Here is a 24,859-nt window from a genome sequence, read left to right on the forward strand (position 1 = left end):
TGCAGGATGGACACAGTGTGGAATGGACACAGTGTGGAATGGACACAATGCAGGATGGACACAGTGTGGAATGGACACAGTGCGGAATGGACACAATGCAGGATGGACACAGTGCGGAATGGACACAATGCAGGATGGACACAGTGTGGAATGGACACAATGCAGGATGGACACAGTGTGGAATGGACACAGTGCAGGATGGACACAGTATGGAATGGACACAGTGCCGGATGGACACAGTGCGGAATGGACACAATGCAGGATGGACACAGTGTGGAATGGACACAGTGCAGGATGGACACAGTATGGAATGGACACAGTGCGGAATGGACACAGTGCGGAATGGACACAGTGCAGGATGGACACAGTGCAGGATGGACACAGTGTGGAATGGACACAGTGTGGAATGGACACAGTGCGGGATGGACACAGTGTGGAATGGACACAGTGCGGAATGGACACAATGCGGAATGGACACAGTGCAGGATGGACACAGTATGGAATGGACACAGTGTGGAATGGACACAGTGCGGAATGGACACAGTGCAGGATGGACACAGTGCAGGATGGACACAGTGTGGAATGGACACAGTGTGGAATGGACACAGTGCGGAATGGACACAGTGCGGAATGGACACAGTGTGGAATGGACACAGTGCGGAATGGACACAGTGCAGGATGGACACAGTGCAGGATGGACACAGTGCAGGATGGACACAGTATGGAATGGACACAGTGTGGAATGGACACAGTGTGGAATGGACACAGTGCGGAATGGACACAGTGCGGGATGGACACAGTGCAGGATGGACACAGTATGGAATGGACACAGTGTGGAATTGACACAGTGCAGGATGGACACAGTGCAGGATGGACACAGTGCAGGATGGACACAGTGCAGGATGGACACAGTATGGAATGGACACAGTGTTGAATGGACACAGTGCAGGATGGACACAGTGTGGAATGGACACAGTGTGGAATGGACACAGTGCAGGATGGACACAGTGCAGGATGGACACAGTGCAGGATGGACACAGTGCAGGATGGACACAGTGTGGAATGGACACAGTGCGGAATGGACACAGTGCAGGATGGACACAGTGCAGGATGGACACAGTGCAGGATGGACACAGTGCGGGATGGACACAGTGCGGGATGGACACAGTGCGGGATGGACACAGTATGGAATGGACACAGTGTGGAATGGACACAGTGCAGGATGGACACAGTGCAGGATGGACACAGTGTGGAATGGACACAGTGCGGAATGGACACAGTGCGGAATGGACACAGTGCAGGATGGACACAGTGCAGGATGGACACAGTGTGGAATGGACACAGTGCAGGATGGACACAGTGCGGAATGGACACAGTGCGGAATGGACACAGTGTGGAATGGACACAGTGCAGGATGGACACAGTGTGGAATGGACACAGTGCGGAATGGACACAGTGCAGGATGGACACAGTGCAGAATGGACACAGTGTGGAATGGACACAGTGCAGGATGGACACAGTGCAGGATGGACACAGTGAGGAATGGACACAGTGCGGAATGGACACAGTGCAGGATGGACACAGTGCAGGATGGACACAGTGCGGAATGGACACAGTGCCGGATGGACACAGTGTGGAATGGACACAGTGCGGGATGGACACAGTGCAGGATGGACACAGTGCGGGATGGACACAGTGTGGAATGGACACAGTGTGGAATGGACACAGTGTGGAATGGACACAGTGCGGGATGGACACAGTGCGGGATGGACACAGTGTGGAATGGACACAGTGTGGAATGGACACAGTGTGGAATGGACACAGTGTGGAATGGACACAATGCAGGATGGACACAGTGTGGAATGGACACAGTGCGGAATGGACACAATGCAGGATGGACACAGTGCGGAATGGACACAATGCAGGATGGACACAGTGTGGAATGGACACAATGCAGGATGGACACAGTGTGGAATGGACACAGTGCGGAATGGACACAGTGCAGGATGGACACAGTGCGGAATGGACACAATGCAGGATGGACACAGTGTGGAATGGACACAATGCAGGGTGGACACAGTGTGGAATGGACACAGTGCAGGATGGACACAGTATGGAATGGACACAGTGCGGAATGGACACAGTGCGGAATGGACACAGTGCAGGATGGACACAGTGTGGAATGGACACAGTGCAGGATGGACACAGTGCGTAATGGACACAGTGCAGGATGGACACAGTATGGAATGGACACAGTGCGGAATGGACACAGTGTGGAATGGACACAGTGCAGGATGGACACACTGTGGAATGGACACAGTGTGGAATGGACACAGTGTGGGATGGACACAGTGCGGAATGGACACAATGCAGGATGGACACAGTGTGGAATGGACACAGTGCGGAATGGACACAATGCAGGATGGACACAGTGCGGAATGGACACAGTGCAGGATGGACACAGTATGGAATGGACACAGTGCGGAATGGACACAGTGTGGAATGGACACAGTGCAGGATGGACACAGTGCAGGATGGACACAGTGTGGAATGGACACAGTGCAGGATGGACACAGTGCGGAATGGACACAGTGCAGGATGGACACAGTATGGAATGGACACAGTGTGGAATGGACACAGTGTGGAATGGACACAATGCAGGATGGACACAGTGTGGAATGGACACAGTGCGGAATGGACACAGTGCAGGATGGACACAGTGCGGAATGGACACAATGCAGGATGGACACAGTGTGGAATGGACACAATGCAGGATGGACACAGTGTGGAATGGACACAGTGCAGGATGGACACAGTATGGAATGGACACAGTGCCGGATGGACACAGTGCGGAATGGACACAATGCAGGATGGACACAGTGTGGAATGGACACAGTGCAGGATGGACACAGTATGGAATGGACACAGTGCGGAATGGACACAGTGCGGAATGGACACAGTGCAGGATGGACACAGTGTGGAATGGACACAGTGCAGGATGGACACAGTGCGGAATGGACACAGTGCAGGATGGACACAGTATGGAATGGACACAGTGCGGAATGGACACAGTGTGGAATGGACACAGTGCAGGATGGACACACTGTGGAATGGACACAGTGTGGAATGGACACAGTGTGGGATGGACACAGTGCGGAATGGACACAATGCAGGATGGACACAGTGTGGAATGGACACAGTGCGGAATGGACACAATGCAGGATGGACACAGTGCGGAATGGACACAGTGCAGGATGGACACAGTATGGAATGGACACAGTGCGGAATGGACACAGTGTGGAATGGACACAGTGCAGGATGGACACAGTGCAGGATGGACACAGTGTGGAATGGACACAGTGCAGGATGGACACAGTGCGGAATGGACACAGTGCAGGATGGACACAGTATGGAATGGACACAGTGCGGAATGGACACAGTGTGGAATGGACACAGTGCAGGATGGACACAGTGCAGGATGGACACAGTGTGGAATGGACACAGTGCAGGATGGACAAATTGTGGAATGGACACAGTGCAGTATGGACACAGTGCGGGATGGACACAGTGCGGGATGGACACAGTGCGGGATGGACACAGTGCAGGATGGACACAGTGTGGAATGGACACAGTGCAGGATGGACACAGTGCAGGATGGACACAGTGTGGAATGGACGCAGTGCAGGATGGACACAGTGCAGGATGGACACAGTGTGGAATGGACACAGTGCAGGATGGACACAGTGCAGGATGGACACAGTGCAGGATGGACACAGTGCAGGATGGACACAGTGTGGAATGGACACAGTGCGGAATGGACACAGTGCAGGATGGACACAGTGCAGGATGGACACAGTGCAGGATGGACACAGTGCGGGATGGACACAGTGCGGAATGGACACAGTGTGGAATGGATACAGTGCGGAATGGACACAGTGCAGGATGGACACAGTGCAGGATGGACACAGTGCAGAATGGACACAGTGCAGGATGGACACAGTGCAGGATGGACACAGTGTGGAATGGACACAGTGCAGGATGGACACATTGTGGAATGGACACAGTGCAGAATGGACACAGTGCGGGATGGACACAGTGCGGGATGGACACAGTGCGGGATGGACACAGTGCGGGATGGACACAGTGCAGGATGGACACAGTGTGGAATGGACACAGTGCAGGATGGACACAGTGCAGGATGGACACAGTGTGGAATGGACACAGTGCAGGATGGACACAGTGCGGAATGGACACAGTGCGGAATGGACACAGTGTGGAATGGATACAGTGCGAAATGGACACAGTGCAGGATGGACACAGTGCAGGATGGACACAGTGCAGAATGGACACAGTGCGGAATGGACACAGTGCAGGATGGACACAGTGCAGGATGGACACAGTGTGGAATGGACACAGTTCAGGATGGACACAGTGCGGAATGGACACAGTGCGGAATGGACACAGTGTGGAATGGATACAGTGCGGAATGGACACAGTGCAGGATGGACACAGTGCAGGATGGACACAGTGCAGAATGGACACAGTGCAGGATGGACACAGTGCAGAATGGACGCAGTGCGGAATGGACACAGTGCGGAATGGACACAGTGCAGGATGGACACAGTGCGGAATGGACACAGTGTGGAATGGACACAGTGCAGGATGGACACAGTGCAGGATGGACACAGTGCAGGATGGACACAGTGCGGGATGGACACAGTGCGGGATGGACACAGTGCGGGATGGACACAGTGCAGGATGGACACAGTATGGAATGGACACAGTGGGGAATGGACACAGTGCAGGATGGACACAGTGCAGGATGGACACAGTGTGGAATGGACACAGTGCGGAATGGACACAGTGCGGAATGGACACAGTGCAGGATGGACACAGTGCAGGATGGACACAGTGTGGAATGGACACAGTGCAGGATGGACACAGTGCGGAATGGACACAGTGCGGAATGGACACAGTGTGGAATGGACACAGTGCAGGATGGACACAGTGCGGAATGGACACAGTGCGGAATGGACACAGTGCAGGATGGACACAGTGTGGAATGGACACAGTGCAGGATGGACACAGTGCAGGATGGACACAGTGCAGGATGGACACAGTGAGGAATGGACACAGTGCGGAATGGACACAGTGCAGGATGGACACAGTGCAGGATGGACACAGTGCGGAATGGACACAGTGCCGGATGGACACAGTGTGGAATGGACACAGTGCGGGATGGACACAGTGCAGGATGGACACAGTGCAGGATGGACACAGTGTGGAATGGACACAGTGTGGAATGGACACAGTGTGGAATGGACACAGTGCGGAATGGACACAGTGCAGGATGGACACAGTGCAGGATGGACACAGTGCGGAATGGACACAGTGCCGGATGGACACAGTGTGGAATGGACACAGTGCGGGATGGACACAGTGCAGGATGGACACAGTGTGGAATGGACACAGTGTGGAATGGACACAGTGTGGAATGGACACAATGCAGGATGGACACAGTGCGGAATGGACACAGTGTGGAATGGACACAGTGTGGAATGGACACAGTGCGGAATGGACACAGTGTGGAATGGACACAGTGTGGAATGGACACAGTGTGGAATGGACACAATGTCGAATGGACACAATGTCGAATGGACACAGTGTGGAATGGACACAGTGCAGGATGGACACAATGTGGAATGGACACAGTGTGGAATGGACACAGTGCAGGATGGACACAGTGCAGGATGGACACAATGTGGAATGGACACAGTGTGGAATGGACACAGTGTGGAATGGACACAGTGCAGGATGGACACAGTGCAGGATGGACACAGTGCAGGATGGACACAGTGTGGAATGGACACAGTGCAGGATGGACACAGTGCAGGATGGACACAGTGCAGGATGGACACAATGTGGAATGGACACAGTGCGGGATGGACACAGTGCGAAATGGACACAGTGTGGAATGGACACAGTGTGGAATGGACACAATATAGGATGGACACAGTGTGGAATGGACACAATGCAGGATGGACACAGTGTGGAATGGACACAGTGCAGGATGGACACAGTGTGGAATGGACACAGTGTGGAATGGACACAGTGTGGAATGGACACAATGTGGAATGGACACAGTGCAGGATGGACACAGTGCAGGATGGAGACAGTGCAGGATGGACACAATGTGGAATGGACACAGTGCGGGATGGACACAGTGCGGAATGGACACCGTGTGGAATGGACAGAGTGTGTAATGGACACAATGCAGGATGGACACAGTGTGGAATGGACACAATGCAGGATGGACACAGTGTGGAATGGACACAGTGCAGGATGGACACAGTGTGGAATGGACACAGTGTGGAATGGACACAGTGTGGAATGGACACAGTGTGGAATGGACACAGTGTGGAATGGACACAATGCAGGATGGACACAGTGCGGAATGGACACAATGCAGGATGGACACAGTGCGGAATGGACACAGTGTGGAATGGACACAGTGCAGGATGGACACAGTGCAGGATGGACACAGTGTGGAATGGACACAGTGCAGGATGGACACATTGTGGAATGGACACAGTGCAGAATGGACACAGTGCGGGATGGACACAGTGTGGAATGGACACAGTGTGGAATGGACACAGTGCAGGATGGACACAGTGTGGAATGGACACAGTGCAGGATGGACACAGTGCAGGATGGACACAGTGTGGAATGGACACATTGCAGGATGGACACAGTGCGGAATGGACACAGTGTGGAATGGACACAGTGCGGAATGGACACAGTGCGGAGTGGACACAGTGTGGAATGGATACAGTGCGGAATGGACACAGTGCAGGATGGACACAGTGCAGGATGGACACAGTGCAGAATGGACACAGTGCAGGATGGACACAGTGCAGGATGGACACAGTGTGGAATGGACACAGTGCAGGATGGACACAGTGTGGAATGGACACAGTGCGGAATGGACACAGTGCGGAATGGACACAGTGCAGGATGGACACAGTGTGGAATGGACACAGTGCAGGATGGACACAGTGCAGGATGGACACAGTGTGGAATGGACACAGTGCAGGATGGACACAGTGCAGAATGGACACAGTGTGGAATGGACACAGTGTGGAATGGACACAGTGCAGGATGGACACAGTGTGGAATGGACACAGTGCAGGATGGACACAGTGTGGAATGGACACAGTGCAGGATGGACACAGTGTGGAATGGACACAGTGCGGAATGGACACAGTGCGGAATGGACACAGTGCAGGATGGACACAGTGTGGAATGGACACAGTGCAGGATGGACACAGTGTGGAATGGACACACTGCAGGATGGACACAGTGCAGAATGGACACAGTGCGGAATGGACACAGTGCCGGATGGACACAGTGTGGAATGGACACAGTGCGGGATGGACACAGTGCAGGATGGACACAGTGCAGGATGGACACAGTGTGGAATGGACACAGTGTGGAATGGACACAGTGTGGAATGGACACAGTGCAGGATGGACACAGTGTGGAATGGACACAGTGTGGAATGGACACAATGCAGGATGGACACAGTGTGGAATGGACACAGTGTGGAATGGACACAGTGCGGAATGGACACAGTGCGGAATGGACACAGTGCGGAATGGACACAGTGTGGAATGGACACAGTGCGGGATGGACACAGTGCAGGATGGACACAGTGTGGAATGGACACAGTGTGGAATGGACACAGTGTGGAATGGACACAGTGCGGGATGGACACAGTGCAGGATGGACACAGTGTGGAATGGACACAGTGCAGGATGGACACAGTGCAGGATGGACACAGTGTGGAATGGACACAGTGCAGGATGGACACAGTGTGGAATGGACACAGTGTGGAATGGACACAGTATGGAATGGACACAGTGCGGAATGGACACAGTGTGGAATGGACACAGTGTGGAATGGACACAATGCAGGATGGACACAGTGCGGAATGGACACAGTGTGGAATGGACACAGTGCAGGATGGACACAGTGCAGGATGGACACAGTGTGGAATGGACACAGTGCAGGATGGACACATTGTGGAATGGACACAGTGCAGAATGGACACAGTGCGGGATGGACACAGTGCGGAATGGACACAGTGCAGGATGGACACAGTGTGGAATGGACACAGTATGGAATGGACACAGTGTGGAATGGACACAGTGCAGGATGGACACAGTGCAGGATGGACACAGTGTGGAATGGACACAGTGCAGGATGGACACAGTGCAGGATGGACACAGTGTGGAATGGACACAGTGCAGGATGGACACAGTGCGGAATGGACACAGTGTGGAATGGATACAGTGCGGAATGGACACAGTGCAGGATGGACACAGTGTGGAATGGACACAGTGCAGGATGGACACAGTGCAGGATGGACACAGTGTGGAATGGACACAGTGCAGGATGGACACAGTGCGGAATGGACACAGTGTGGAATGGATACAGTGCGGAATGGACACAGTGCAGGATGGACACAGTGCAGGATGGACACAGTGCAGAATGGACACAGTGCAGGATGGACACAGTGCAGGATGGACACAGTGTGGAATGGACACAGTGCAGGATGGACACAGTGTGGAATGGACACAGTGCGGAATGGACACAGTGCGGAATGGACACTGTGCAGGATGGACACAGTGTGGAATGGACACAGTGCAGGATGGACACAGTGCAGGATGGACACAGTGTGGAATGGACACAGTGCAGGATGGACACAGTGCAGAATGGACACAGTGCGGAATGGACACAGTGTGGAATGGACACAGTGCAGGATGGACACAGTGTGGAATGGACACAGTGCGGAATGGACACAGTGCAGGATGGACACAGTGTGGAATGGACACAGTGCAGGATGGACACAGTGTGGAATGGACACAGTGCGGAATGGACACAGTGCGGAATGGACACAGTGCAGGATGGACACAGTGTGGAATGGACACAGTGCAGGATGGACACAGTGCAGGATGGACACAGTGCAGAATGGACACAGTGCGGAATGGACACAGTGTGGAATGGACACAGTGCAGGATGGACACAGTGTGGAATGGACACAGTGCGGAATGGACACAGTGCAGGATGGACACAGTGTGGAATGGACACAGTGTGGAATGGACACAGTGTGGAATGGACACAGTGCAGGATGGACACAGTGTGGAATGGACACAGTGCAGGATGGACACAGTGTGGAATGGACACAGTGCAGGATGGACACAGTGTGGAATGGACACAGTGCAGGATGGACACAGTGCAGGATGGACACAGTGTGGAATGGACACAGTGCAGGATGGACACAATGTGGAATGGACACAGTGTGGAATGGACACAGTGTGGAATGGACACAGTGTGGAATGGACACAGTGCAGGATGGACACAGTGCAGGATGGACACAGTGCGGAATGGACACAGTGTGGAATGGACACAGTGTGGAATGGACACAGTGTGGAATGGACACAGTGCAGGATGGACACAGTGCGGAATGGACACAGTGTGGAATGGACACAGTGTGGAATGGACACAGTGCGGAATGGACACAGTGCAGGATGGACAAAGTGTGGAATGGACACATTGCGGAATGGACACAGTGCGGAATGGACACAGTGTGGAATGGACACAGTGTGGAATGGACACAGTGCGGAATGGACACAGTGTGGAATGGACACAGTGTGGAATGGACACAGTGCAGGATGGACACAGTGCAGGATGGACACAGTGCGGAATGGACACAGTGTGGAATGGACACAATGTGGAATGGACACAGTGCAGAATGGACACAGTGCGGAATGGACACAGTGCAGGATGGACACAGTGTGGAATGGACACAGTGCAGGATGGACACAGTGCGGAATGGACACAGTGCAGGATGGACACAGTGTGGAATGGACACAGTGCAGGATGGACACAGTGCAGGATGGACACAGTGTGGAATGGACACAGTGTGGAATGGACACAGTGTGGAATGGACACAGTGCAGGATGGACACAGTGTGGAATGGACACAGTGCGGAATGGACACAGTGTGGAATGGACACAGTGTGGAATGGACACAGTGCAGAATGGACACAGTGCAGGATGGACACAGTGTGGAATGGACACAGTGTGGAATGGACACAATGTGGAATGGACACAGTGTGGAATGGACACAGTGTGGAATGGACACAGTGTGGAATGGACACAGTGCGGAATGGACACAGTGTGGAATGGACACAGTGTGGAATGGACACAGTGCAGGATGGACACAGTGTGGAATGGACACAGTGCGGAATGGACACAGTGTGGAATGGACACAGTGTGGAATGGACACAGTGCAGGATGGACACAGTGCAGGATGGACACAGTGCGGAATGGACACAGTGTGGAATGGACACAATGTGGAATGGACACAGTGTGGAATGGACACAGTGTGGAATGGACACAGTGCGGGATGGACACAGTGTGGAATGGACACAGTGTGGAATGGACACAATGTGGAATGGACACAGTGTGGAATGGACACAGTGTGGAATGGACACAGTGTGGAATGGACACAGTGCGGAATGGACACAGTGTGGAATGGACACAGTGTGGAATGGACACAGTGCAGGATGGACACAGTGTGGAATGGACACAGTGCGGAATGGACACAGTGTGGAATGGACACAGTGTGGAATGGACACAGTGCAGGATGGACACAGTGCAGGATGGACACAGTGCGGAATGGACACAGTGTGGAATGGACACAATGTGGAATGGACACAGTGTGGAATGGACACAGTGTGGAATGGACACAGTGCGGGATGGACACAGTGTGGAATGGACACAGTGCGGAATGGACACAGTGTGGAATGGACACAGTGTGGAATGGACACAGTGTGGAATGGACACAGTGCGGAATGGACACAGTGTGGAATGGACACAGTGTGGAATGGACACAGTGCGGAATGGACACAGTGCGGAATGGACACAGTGCGGAATGGACACAGTGTGGAATGGACACAGTGCGGAATGGACACAGTGCGGAATGGACACAGTGCGGAATGGACACAGTGTGGAATGGACACAGTGCGGAATGGACACAGTGTGGAATGGACACAGTGCGGAATGGACACAGTGTGGAATGGACACAGTGCAGGATGGACACAGTGCGGGATGGACACAGTGCAGGATGGACACAATGTGGAATGGACACAGTGCGGAATGGACACAGTGTGGAATGGACACAGTGCAGGATGGACACAGTGCAGGATGGACACAGTGTGGAATGGACACAGTGCAGGATGGACACAATGTGGAATGGACACAGTGTGGAATGGACACAGTGTGGAATGGACACAGTGTGGAATGGACACAGTGCAGGATGGACACAGTGCAGGATGGACACAGTGCGGAATGGACACAGTGTGGAATGGACACAGTGTGGAATGGACACAGTGTGGAATGGACACAGTGCAGGATGGACACAGTGCGGAATGGACACAGTGTGGAATGGACACAGTGTGGAATGGACACAGTGCGGAATGGACACAGTGCAGGATGGACAAAGTGTGGAATGGACACATTGCGGAATGGACACAGTGCGGAATGGACACAGTGTGGAATGGACACAGTGTGGAATGGACACAGTGCGGAATGGACACAGTGTGGAATGGACACAGTGTGGAATGGACACAGTGCAGGATGGACACAGTGCAGGATGGACACAGTGCGGAATGGACACAGTGTGGAATGGACACAATGTGGAATGGACACAGTGCAGAATGGACACAGTGCGGAATGGACACAGTGCAGGATGGACACAGTGTGGAATGGACACAGTGCAGGATGGACACAGTGCGGAATGGACACAGTGCAGGATGGACACAGTGTGGAATGGACACAGTGCAGGATGGACACAGTGCAGGATGGACACAGTGTGGAATGGACACAGTGTGGAATGGACACAGTGTGGAATGGACACAGTGCAGGATGGACACAGTGTGGAATGGACACAGTGCGGAATGGACACAGTGTGGAATGGACACAGTGTGGAATGGACACAGTGCAGAATGGACACAGTGCAGGATGGACACAGTGTGGAATGGACACAGTGTGGAATGGACACAATGTGGAATGGACACAGTGTGGAATGGACACAGTGTGGAATGGACACAGTGTGGAATGGACACAGTGCGGAATGGACACAGTGTGGAATGGACACAGTGTGGAATGGACACAGTGCAGGATGGACACAGTGTGGAATGGACACAGTGCGGAATGGACACAGTGTGGAATGGACACAGTGTGGAATGGACACAGTGCAGGATGGACACAGTGCAGGATGGACACAGTGCGGAATGGACACAGTGTGGAATGGACACAATGTGGAATGGACACAGTGTGGAATGGACACAGTGTGGAATGGACACAGTGCGGGATGGACACAGTGTGGAATGGACACAGTGTGGAATGGACACAATGTGGAATGGACACAGTGTGGAATGGACACAGTGTGGAATGGACACAGTGTGGAATGGACACAGTGCGGAATGGACACAGTGTGGAATGGACACAGTGTGGAATGGACACAGTGCAGGATGGACACAGTGTGGAATGGACACAGTGCGGAATGGACACAGTGTGGAATGGACACAGTGTGGAATGGACACAGTGCAGGATGGACACAGTGCAGGATGGACACAGTGCGGAATGGACACAGTGTGGAATGGACACAATGTGGAATGGACACAGTGTGGAATGGACACAGTGTGGAATGGACACAGTGCGGGATGGACACAGTGTGGAATGGACACAGTGCGGAATGGACACAGTGTGGAATGGACACAGTGTGGAATGGACACAGTGTGGAATGGACACAGTGCGGAATGGACACAGTGTGGAATGGACACAGTGTGGAATGGACACAGTGCGGAATGGACACAGTGCGGAATGGACACAGTGTGGAATGGACACAGTGCGGAATGGACACAGTGCGGAATGGACACAGTGCGGAATGGACACAGTGTGGAATGGACACAGTGCGGAATGGACACAGTGTGGAATGGACACAGTGCGGAATGGACACAGTGTGGAATGGACACAGTGCAGGATGGACACAGTGCGGGATGGACACAGTGCAGGATGGACACAATGTGGAATGGACACAGTGCGGAATGGACACAGTGTGGAATGGACACAGTGCGGAATGGACACAGTGCAGGATGGACACAGTGCGGGATGGACACAGTGCAGGATGGACACAGTGTGGAATGGACACAGTGTGGAATGGACACAGTGTGGAATGGACACAGTGCAGGATGGACACAGTGCAGGATGGACACAGTGCGGAATGGACACAGTGTGGAATGGACACAGTGTGGAATGGACACAGTGTGGAATGGACACAGTGCAGGATGGACACAGTGTGGAATGGACACAGTGCAGGATGGACACAATGTGGAATGGACACAGTGCGGAATGGACACAGTGTGGAATGGACACAGTGTGGAATGGACACAGTGCAGGATGGACACAGTGCAGGATGGACACAGTGTGGAATGGACACAGTGCAGGATGGACACAATGTGGAATGGACACAGTGCGGAATGGACACAGTGTGGAATGGACACAGTGTGGAATGGACACAGTGCAGGATGGACACAGTGCGGAATGGACACAGTGTGGAATGGACACAGTGTGGAATGGACACAGTGTGGAATGGACACAGTGCAGGATGGACACAATGTGGAATGGACACAGTGTGGAATGGACACAGTGTGGAATGGACACAGTGTGGAATGGACACAGTGCAGGATGGACACAGTGCAGGATGGACACAGTGCGGAATGGACACAGTGTGGAATGGACACAGTGTGGAATGGACACAGTGTGGAATGGACACAGTGTGGAATGGACACAGTGCGGGATGGACACAGTGCAGGATGGACACAGTGTGGAATGGACACAGTGCGGGATGGACACAGTGTGGAATGGACACAGTGCGGGATGGACACAGTGCAGGATGGACACAGTGTGGAATGGACACAGTGCAGGATGGACACAGTGTGGAATGGACACAATGCAGGATGGACACAGTGTGGAATGGACACAGTGCGGAATGGACACAGTGTGGAATGGACACAGTGCGGAATGGACACAGTGTGGAATGGACACAGTGCGGAATGGACACAGTGCAGGATGGACACAGTGTGGAATGGACACAGTGTGGAATGGACACAGTGTGGAATGGACACAGTGCAGGATGGACACAGTGTGGAATGGACACAGTGTGGAATGGACACAGTGTGGAATGGACACAGTGTGGAATGGACACAGTGCGGAATGGACACAGTGTGGAATGGACACAGTGTGGAATGGACACAGTGCGGAATGGACACAGTGTGGAATGGACACAGTGCGGAATGGACACAGTGTGGAATGGACACAGTGCAGGATGGACACAGTGTGGAATGGACACAGTGCGGAATGGACACAGTGCGGAATGGACACAGTGCAGGATGGACACAGTGTGGAATGGACACAGTGTGGAATGGACACAGTGCAGGATGGACACAGTGTGGAATGGACACAGTGTGGAGTGGACACAGTGTGGAATGGACACAGTGCGGAATGGACACAGTGCGGAATGGACACAATGTGGAATGGACACAGTGCGGAATGGACACAGTGCGGAATGGACACAGTGCAGGATGGACACAGTGTGGAATGGACACAGTGCGGAATGGACACAGTGCGGAATGGACACAGTGCAGGATGGACACAGTGTGGAATGGACACAGTGTGGAATGGACACAGTGTGGAATGGACACAGTGCGGAATGGACACAGTGTGGAATGGACACAGTGTGGAATGGACACAGTGTGGAATGGATACAGTGTGGAATGGACACAGTGTGGAATGGACACAGTGTGGAATGGACACAGTGCGGAATGGACACAGTGTGGAATGGGTCGCGTTGCTGTAAGTTTGCGGCACTCTCCTGTCTGTCCTTTATAATCCATGACTCAAAAATCGATCTTCAATGCCCTCAGCCTCCTGTGCTGCCTGAGGAAGGGAAATCTAAACACTAACCAGCCCCTGAGGAAGGAACTCTCTCCTCATCTCTGTCTTAAATGGGAGGTCCCTGAATTTGAAACTCTGGCCCCTAGTTCCAGATTCCCCCAAGATGAGAAACAGCCCCTCAGCATCCATCCTGTCTGCCCCCTCCTCCCCCCCCCATCCCCCCAGAACCTGATATGGTTCAATATGATCACCACTCATTCCTCTGAGTGTAAGCCCAACATGAATAACCTTTCTTCATAAGACAAACACCTCCCAGGAATACCAACCTTCTGCATGGCCGCTCCTTGAGATGTGCTAAAAATGGCTGGGCTGGTAAGGGAGTCCAGTGCCCTATGTGCCAACATCAACGGTGTGTTTTTTAAAGTTAAAGTTTATTTATTAGTCACAAGTAGGCTTACATTAACACTGCAATGAAGTTACTGTGAAAATCCCCTAGTCACCACACCCCGGCACCTGTTTGGGCACACTGAGGGAGAATTTAGCATGGCCAATGGGAGTGTGGGAGGAAATTGGAGCACCCGGTGGAAACCCACACAGACACGGGGAGAACATGCAAATTCCACACTGACAGTGACCCAAGCCGGGAATTGAACTCGAGTCCCTGGCGCTGTGAGGCAGCAGTGCTAACCACTGTGCCACCATGCCACCCACATTGATGTATTGATGTGTGTCTATTTTGTGGGAAAGGGAGTGAAAGTACTTGGAATTTGTATGGGTGTGTTAAAAAAATAAAGAGAATGTCTATGTGTACATGTGTGTGTCTGTGTGTGTGTCTGTCTATGTCTGTGTGTGTGAGTGTGAGTGCCTGTGTGTGTCTGTGTGTGAGTGTGAGTGCCTGTGTGTGTCTGTGTGTGAGTGTGAGTGCCTGTGTGTGTCTGTGCATGTCTGTGTGTGTGAGTGTGATTTTTTGTGTGTGTGTGCGTGAGTGTGCGTGCCTGAGTGTATCTGTGAGTGTGTGTACGTGTGCATGAGTGTGTGTGTGTCTGTGTGTGTGAGTGCCTGTGTGTGTCTGTAAGTGTGTGTGCATGAGTGTGTGAGTGTGTGTGTGTGTGTCTGTGTGCATCTCTGTGTGTGTTGTGTGTGTGTGTTTGTTTGCATGTGAGAGCATGTGTTTTAATTCATCTTTGAAATGACGAGGTGAGTCTATAATGAATAACAGGAGGAACATTCTGTCAGTTTCACCCCAAAAGTCTGAAATTCAATGGAATAGAATGACCAGCTTTCTCCAGTGCTGAGACAGATGGAGCAGACATCTCCTACTCGCGCTATTGGAAAGCAGAGAACCTTTGTCTTGTCAAAGCAATAACATAAGGATTTCCGGACACAAAACACTGGTGAGTTTTTGAGTTGCTAAACTATGCAGAGTGTTCGGCTGCATCCAATTCCCTCACATCCAGAAACATTCACAATCTGTTCAGCAGATCCAGCAGCGCAAGAGAGAACTTGCATTTATATAGCACCTTTCAAGGCCTCAAAGCATTTAACTGCCAGTAAAGTTCTCCAGTAAGATTAGAGCTGTAACTGAGAAAATCCAGTCGATAATTCACACACAGTGAGTCTGTACAAACAGCCATGTGGTAACGGGCAGTTCAGCTGTTTTAGTGATAAAAATACAAAATACCGGAAATACTCAGTCAGTTTGGCAGCATTTGTGGAAAGAGAAACAGAGGTAACTTTTCAGGTGATGCACGATATAACTCACGAGGCTAGAGGTACTCGGGGAAATAAAGGCTTTTATTGACTACAACAATAGAGCTACCATATATAATACACGATCCCAGACTGAAGGGTCCCAGACAGAGCAGTAACCTTTATACCTCTCCCAGGAGGCAGAGCCCGACTGGGATGTACCATAATAACTATATTACAGGTAGAACAGCCCAACCCTAACCCCAACAGTAACATATATACAGACTCACAGTACTGGCCAGACCCTGGCTCAGCACTACCTGGTGGGAACCAACAATGGTTCACCACATCAGGTCAATAACCTTTCACCAGTTTTTGCGTATTTTGTGTTTTAGAATCATAGAAACACAAAATCCTACTGTGCAGAAGGAGGCCATTCAGCCCATTGGATGTGCACTGACTCTCCTGCAGAGCATCTTACTGAGGCCCTAACCCCATGCATTTAGCCCACTAATCCCCCTAACCTTTTGGGCACTAAGGGGCAATTTAGCCTGGCCAATCCACCTAAACTGCACATCTTTGGGCACTAAGGGGCAATTTAGCCTGGCCAATCCACCTAACCCCACACATCTTTGGGACACTAAGGGGCAATTTAGGATGGCCAATCCACCTAACCTGCACATCTTTTGGATACTAAGGGGCAATTTAGCATGGCCAATCCACCTAACCTGCACATCCTTAGACTGTGGGAGGAAACCGGAGCATCTGGAGGAAGCCCATGAAGTCACGGGGAGAATGTGTAAACTCCACTCAGACAGTCTCCCGAGGCCGGAATTGAACCCTGGCGCTGTGAGGCAGCAGTGCTAACCACTGCGCCACCGTACAGGTTTCAGGCATTTGCAGTACTTTGCTTTTATCTGTTGATGTTGGCCGAGAGCACAATACTGACCAGAGAGAAGCCCCTTTCTCTTCTTCATATAGAGCCATGGAATCTCATACCTCCACCTGAGCAGGGAGGATGGAACCTTGGCGCAGTGCCTCATCTGAAAGACAGCACCACTGGCAGTGTGGCACTACCCGTACTGCACTCTAGATATTGTGCCATGATTCTCAGGTGAAATTGCCACCCACTGAACACATGCAAGGCGCTGGATATAAGCCTTACCCTGTTTTAACTTTTGGACAGTCACATCTCCAGAGTCCCGAGTATACGGCAGCCAGGATTTTCCATGGAACATCCAATTGGATGGTATCCCACCGCACTCACACTCCTAAACAGGCATCTAGCCACCTCTTTAGAAGAAGGTAATTAATGGAATATTTAACTACTTTTGTTGTTAATCTGTTCCATATCCTCACTAATTAGTGAAAAGAAAATGTCTTCACTCAACTCATTGGCTTAACAGGCTGGTTTAATGTTTCGAGTTCTGCAGCTAAATCCAATTGAAATCAGCCAGATTCCAGGAATTATGGAGCACCTGCATCACAGCTTCCCAAAATTCCCTTCTTCTCCCAGAAAAAATAAATTCAGCGCTGTTCCTCAATTAAAAAATAAACTGTTCTGTCTGCGGAGTGAGCAATTGGAACAGTGTAGCTTCCACCTTACTTTCTGTACCGCTTGTAGAAGTTAGGTGTGAAGTTCCTTCCTCGCCAAGGGGCTAGAAAGTTTCTTGCCCTGCCCTGACGAGGGGTCATCCAGACTCGAAATGTTGGCTCTATTCTCTCTCCACAGGTGCTGTCAGACCTGCTGAGATTTTCCAGCATTTTCTGTTTATGCTTCTTGCCCAGACACTTGTTCTATGCTTAACGTACAAATTGTACCCGAGTTATTTATCCATTGATTATGAGTCAGGCAGATGAGAAATTTCTCAACACCGCGGGCCAGTTTTCCCTCAAGTGAGGGTTAATGGGACCCATTCACCATCAGGTCCTTAGGGTTCAGAAATAAGTGAACCCGAAGGATTCCAAATTATATGGCAACTGTCCTCTCACTTTTGAGAAGATGATAGATGAAAATGCCATTGCCCTTTGAATGTATCATCAAACTGAAGTCCAGTCCACCATACCAGTGGATGCTAAAGATCCCAAACCACTTGTTGAAGAATAAGGAAATTGCCCCTGTATCTTAGCCAACATTCATCCCTCAATAAGCAAGTCATTAATCTAATTTGTGGGTACTTGCTGTCAGCAATTGTCTGCCATGTTTGCCAACTAGAGTAGAGTGACTATAATTCAAAAGTAATTAATTGGCTGTGTGACGCTACTGCGCCTTTAAGTAAAGTTTTTTTTTAAATGTTCACTGCAGATTGTAAGCAGTTGCTTCCATTGTGGCACTGGCTGCCTGATTAGAAGTTATTTTATTGCTGCTTCAATGGTTTGAATGGGGTTTTGTTTATTTCTACTCTGGGCTTTATGCAGCATCCGGGATTTTATGACCCTGAATTGTTGGAGAAAGAATGATTGACAGGTCAGGTGACAGGAGTTCTTTCACTTTCAGTGTTGGGTTGCTGGCTGCTGTTTTAGTTAGAAGCTGTCCTGGTTTTCAAGTTGCAGACAGGTTTTATCTCTCTCTCTCTCTCTCTCTCCCTGGTATTATGGATTCTGCTGGCGAGCTGGAAGCAGTCTTCTTGCCTTCCTGGAGTGTGGATTTTGTCTCTTGCCATGGTTCGCTGGCTGAAAGGTAGAGACCAGAAGTAGCATTATCTCTACCTCAAGGTCTACTGGAAGTCACGAGGCTGGAAAGTCAGAGTTTCAATTCTCCAACCAAAGGACTAAGTTCCAGCTTCACGTGAGCATTCGTATTTTCTGTGCTAAACCCGTGACAAGGGTGTGTTTTGAGGTGGTTTGTTTGGTTGGAGCATTTCATAAAGTTGTTAAGGTTTATACAGTATCATGGTTTTTTTTATCTTGTTTATAATTAGCACAAGTTATTGCTATATGTTAAGAAACTACAAAAGGTCGTGAATAAGAACATAAGAACTAGAGGCAGAGGTAGGCCATCTGGCCCCTCGAGCCTGCTCCGCCATTCAATAAGATCTTTTTGTGGACTCAGCTCCACTTACCCGCCCGCTCATCATTACCCTTAATTCCTTTACTGTTCAAAAATTTATCTATCCTTGCCTTAAAAACATTCAATGAGGTAGCCTCAACTGCTTCACTGGGCAGGGAATTCCACAGATTCACAACCCTTTGTGTGAAGAAGTTCCTCCTCAGCTCAGTCCTAAATCTACTCCTCCTTATTTTGAGGCTATTCCCCCTAGTTCTAGTTTCACCCGCCAGTGGAAACAACTTCCCTGCTTCTATCTTATCTATTCCCTTCATAATCTTATATGTTTCTATAAGATCTCCCCTCATAATCTTATATGTTTCTATAAGATCTCCCCTCATAATCTTATATGTTTCTATAAGATCTCCCCTCATTCTTCTGAATTCCAATGAGTATAGCCCCAGTCTACTCAGTCTCTCCTCATCAGCCAACCCTCTCAACACCGGAATCAACCTAGTGAATCACCTCTGCACCCCCTCCAGTGCCAGTATATCCTTTCTCAAATAAGGAGACCAAAACTGTACACAGTACTCCAGGTGTGGCCTCACCAGCACCTTATACAGCTGCAACATAACCTCACTGTTTTTAAACTCCATCCCTCTAGCAAAGAAGGACAAAATTCCATTTGCCTTCTTAATTACCTGCTGTACCTGCAAACTAACTCCTTGAAATTCCTGCACAAGGACACCCAGGTCCCTCTGCACAGCAGCATGTTGCAATATTTTACCATTGAAATAATAGTCCATTTTGCTGTTATTCCTACCAAAATGGATGACCTCACATTTACCAACATTGTACTCCATCTGCCAGACCCTCGCCCACTCACTAAGACTATCTATATCCCTTTGCAGACTTTCAGCATCCTCTGCACACTTTGCTTTGCCACCCATCTTTGTGTCATCTGCGAATTTTGACACACTACACTTGGTCCCCAACTCCAAATCATCTATGTAAATCGTAAACAATTTCGGTCCCAACACTGATCCCTGAGGCACACCACAAGTCACTGATCACCAACCAGAAAAACACCCATTTACCCCCACTCTTTGCTTTCTGTTCGTTAACCAATCCTCTATCCATGCTAATACACTACCTGTAACACCGTGCACCTTTATCTTATGCAGCAGTCTTTGGTGTGGCACCTTGTCAAATGCCTTCTGGAAATCCAGATACACCACATCCACAGTTTCCCCCAATGTCCACTGCACATGTAATGTTCTCAAAGAATTCCACCAAATTAGTCAAACATGACCTGCCCTTCATGAACCCATGCTGCGTCTTACCAATGGGACAATTTATATCCAGATGTCTCGCTATTTCTTCCTTGATGATAGATTCAAGCATTTTCCCTACTACGGAAGTTAAGCTAACCGGCCTATGGTTACCTGCCTTTTGTCAGCACAGGAAACAGGCCCTTCGGCCCTCCAACATCTACCTCCTTTTTTAAACAGTGGCATCACATTTGCTGTTTTCCAATCTGCGGGAACCGCCCCAGAGTCCAACGAATTTTGGTAAATTACCACTAGTGCATTTACTATTTCTCCCACCATTTCTTTTAGTACCCTGGGATGCATTCCATCAGGACCAGGAGACTTGTCTACCTTTAGCCCCATTAACTTGCCCAACACTACCTCTTTCGTGATAATGATAGTTTCTAGGTCCTCACCTGCCATAGCCTTCCTGTCATCAATTTTTGGCATGTTATTTGTGTCTTCCACTGTGAAGACCGACACAAAATACCTGTTCAATGCCTCAGCCATTTTCTCATTTCCTGTTATTACATCCCCTTTCTCATCCTCTAAAGCATCAATGTTTACTTTCGCCACTCTTTTTAGTTTTATATATTTGTAGAAACTTTTGCTATCTGTTTTTATATTCTGAGCTAGTTTACTCTCATAATCCATCTTACTTTTCTTTATAGCTTTTTTCGTGGCTTTCTGCTGACCTTTCTGCTGACCTTTCTGCAGCCCGATCAGCCCGAATGTAGCCCAATCCATCATGCAAACCAGCCTCCCATCCATTGACTCTGTCAACGCTTCCCGCTGCCTTGGCAAAGTAGCCAGCGTAATTAAGGACCCCACGCACCCGGACATTCTCTCTTCCACCTTCTTCCTTCGGGAAAAAGATACAAAAGTACCAACCGACTCGAGAACAGCTTCTTCCCTGCTGCCATCAGACTTTTGAATGGACTTACCTTGCATTAAGTTGATCTTTCTCTACACCCTAGCTATGACTGTAACACTACATTCTGAGTTTCAGCAGCACGTGGACTTAGGAAGGGGTGAAGCCAGTTAATGATATGGAGGTCGAAATAGGCAGTCTTCGTGATGGCGTGGATATGTGGTCAGATACTTATCTCATGTGCAGGCAAAAATAAAAATAGGACAAAGCTCTGATGATGTTCTGATGTAGGGTCATCTAGACTCAATTCTCTCCTCACAGATGTTGTCAGACCTGCTGAAATTTTCCAGCATTTTCTGTTTTTGTTGTTGAATGAAAATAGGATGATAGGGAGGATCAATGCAAGACCTGAGGCATGGTGTAGGAGGGAAGGAGGGAACTGTCTCTCTACGAGGGTTGTTAGAGTGGAGGCTATCAGTAATTTTGAAAGGAAATTGGATGGGCACTTGTGGGAAATAAACTTGGGAAAAGGCGGGATAGAGGCAGAGGGATAAAAGGTGGGGGGGTGGCACTGTTGGTCAGGGAAAATGTTACAGCGGTACTCAGGCAGGATAGATTAGGGAGCTTGTCTACAGAGGCCCTATGGGTGGAGCTGAGAAACAGGAAAGGTATGACCACATTAATGGGGTTGTATTATAGATCATCCAATAGTCAGCGAGAATTGGAGGAGCAAATCAACGGAGAGATAGCTGACAACTGCAAGAAACACAAAGTTGTGATAGTAGGGGATTTTAATTTTCCACATATAGATTGGGACTCGCATACTGTTAAAGGTTTAGACGGGGTAGAGTTTGTTAAATGTGTTCAGGAGAATTTTCTACATCAGTATATAGAGGTGCCAACTAGAGAGGATGCGATATTGGATCTCCTATTGGGAAATGAGTTAGGGCAGGTGATGGATGTGAGTGTGAGGGAACACTTTGGATCCAGTGATCATAATGCCATTAGTTTCAACCTGATCATGGATAAGGATAGATCTGGTCCTCGGGTTGAAGTTCTGAACTGGAAAAAGGCCAAATTTGATGAAATGAGAAGGGATCTGGGAAGTGTGGATTGGCACAGGCTGTTCTCTGGTAAGGATGAAAGGAGAAATTTTGAGAGTGCAGAGTTTGTATGTTCCAGTCAGGATTAAAGGCAAAGTAAATAGGAATAAGGAACCTTGGTTCTCGAGGGAGATTGTAACACTGATTAAGAGGAAGAGAGAGTTGTATGAAATGTACAGGCAGCAAGGGACAGATCAGATGCTCGAGGAGTATAAAAAGTGCAAGAAGCTACTTAAGAGGGAAATCAGGAGGGCTAAAAGAAGACATGAGGTTGCTTTGGCAGACAGAGTGAAGGAAAATCCAAAGAGCTTCTATAGGTATGTTCGGAGCAAAAGGATATTGAGGGATAAAATTGGTCCTCTTGAAGACCAGAGTGGTAGACTGTGTATGGAACCAAAAGAGATGGGGGAGATACTAAATGTTTTTTTTGCATCCGTATTTACTGAGGAAACGGGCATGGAGTCTACAGAAATAGGGCAACCAGGTAGGGAGGTCATGGAACCTTTACAGATTAAAGGGGAGGAGGTGCTCGCTGTCTTGAGGCAATCAGAGTGGATAAATCCCCAGGACCGGACAGGGTATTCCCACGGACCTTGAGGGAAGCTAGTGTTGAACTTGCAGGGGCCCTGGCAGACATATTTAAAATGTCAGTATTCACGGGGGAGGTGCCGGATGATTGGAGGGTGGCTCATGTTGTTCCGTTGTTTAAAAAAGGTTCCAAAAGAAATCCGGGAAATTATCGGCCAGTAAGTTTGACGTCGGTGGTGGGCAAGTTATTGGAAGGTGTGATAAGAGATAGGATCTACAAATATTTGGATAGACAGGGACTTATTAGGGAGAGTCAACATGGCTTTGTGCATGGTAGGTCATGTTTGACCAATCTATTAGAGTTTTTCGAGGAGGTTACCAGGAAAGTGGATGAAGGGAAGGTGGTGGATGTTGTCTACCTGGATTTCAGCAAGGCCTTTGACAAGGTCCCTCATGGGAGGTTAGTTAGGAAGGTTCAGTCGCTAGGTATACATGGGGAGGTAGTAAATTGGATTAGACACTGGCTCAATGGAAGAAGCCAGAGAGTGGTTGTGGAGGATTGCTTCTCTGAGTGGAGGCCTGTGACTAGTGGTGTGCCGCAGGGATCGGTGTTGGGTCCATTGTTGTTTGTCATCTATATCAATGATCTGGATGATAATGTGGTAAATTGGATCAGCAAGTTTGCTGATGATACAAAGATTGGAGGTGTAGTGGACAGTGAGGAAGGTTTTCAAAGCTTGCAGAGGGATTTGGACCAACTAGAAAAATGGGCTGAAAAATGGCAAATGGAATTTAACGCAGACAAGTATGAGATATTGCACATTGGAAGGACAAACCAAAGTAGAACATACAGGGTAAATGGTAGGACTCTGAAGAGTGCAGTTGAACAGAGGGATCTGGGAATACAGGTACAGAATTCCCTAAAAGTGACGTCACAGGTGGATAGGGTCGTAAAGAGTGCCTTTGGTACATTGGCCTTCATAAATCGGAGTATCGAGTATAAAAGTTGGAGTGTTATGGTAAGGTTATATAAGGCATTGGTGAGGCCAAATTTGGAGTATTGTGTACAGTTTTGGTCACCTCGTTACAGGAAGGATGTAAATAAGGTTGAAAGAGTGCAGAGAAGGTTCACAAGGATGTTGCCGGGACTTGAGAAGCTGAGTTACAGAGAGAGATTGAATTGGTTGGGACTTTATTCCCTGGAGCGTAGAACATAGAACATAGAACATAGAAAGCCACAGCACAAACAGGCCCTTCGGCCCACAAGTTGCGCTGATCATATCCCTACCTCTAGGCCTATCTATAGCCCTCAATCCCATTAAATCCCATGTACTCATCCAGAAGTCTCT

The sequence above is a fragment of the Mustelus asterias genome, chromosome 11, assembly GCF_964213995.1.
Source record: "Mustelus asterias chromosome 11, sMusAst1.hap1.1, whole genome shotgun sequence".
In the NCBI taxonomy this organism is placed as follows: Eukaryota; Metazoa; Chordata; class Chondrichthyes; order Carcharhiniformes; family Triakidae; genus Mustelus; species Mustelus asterias.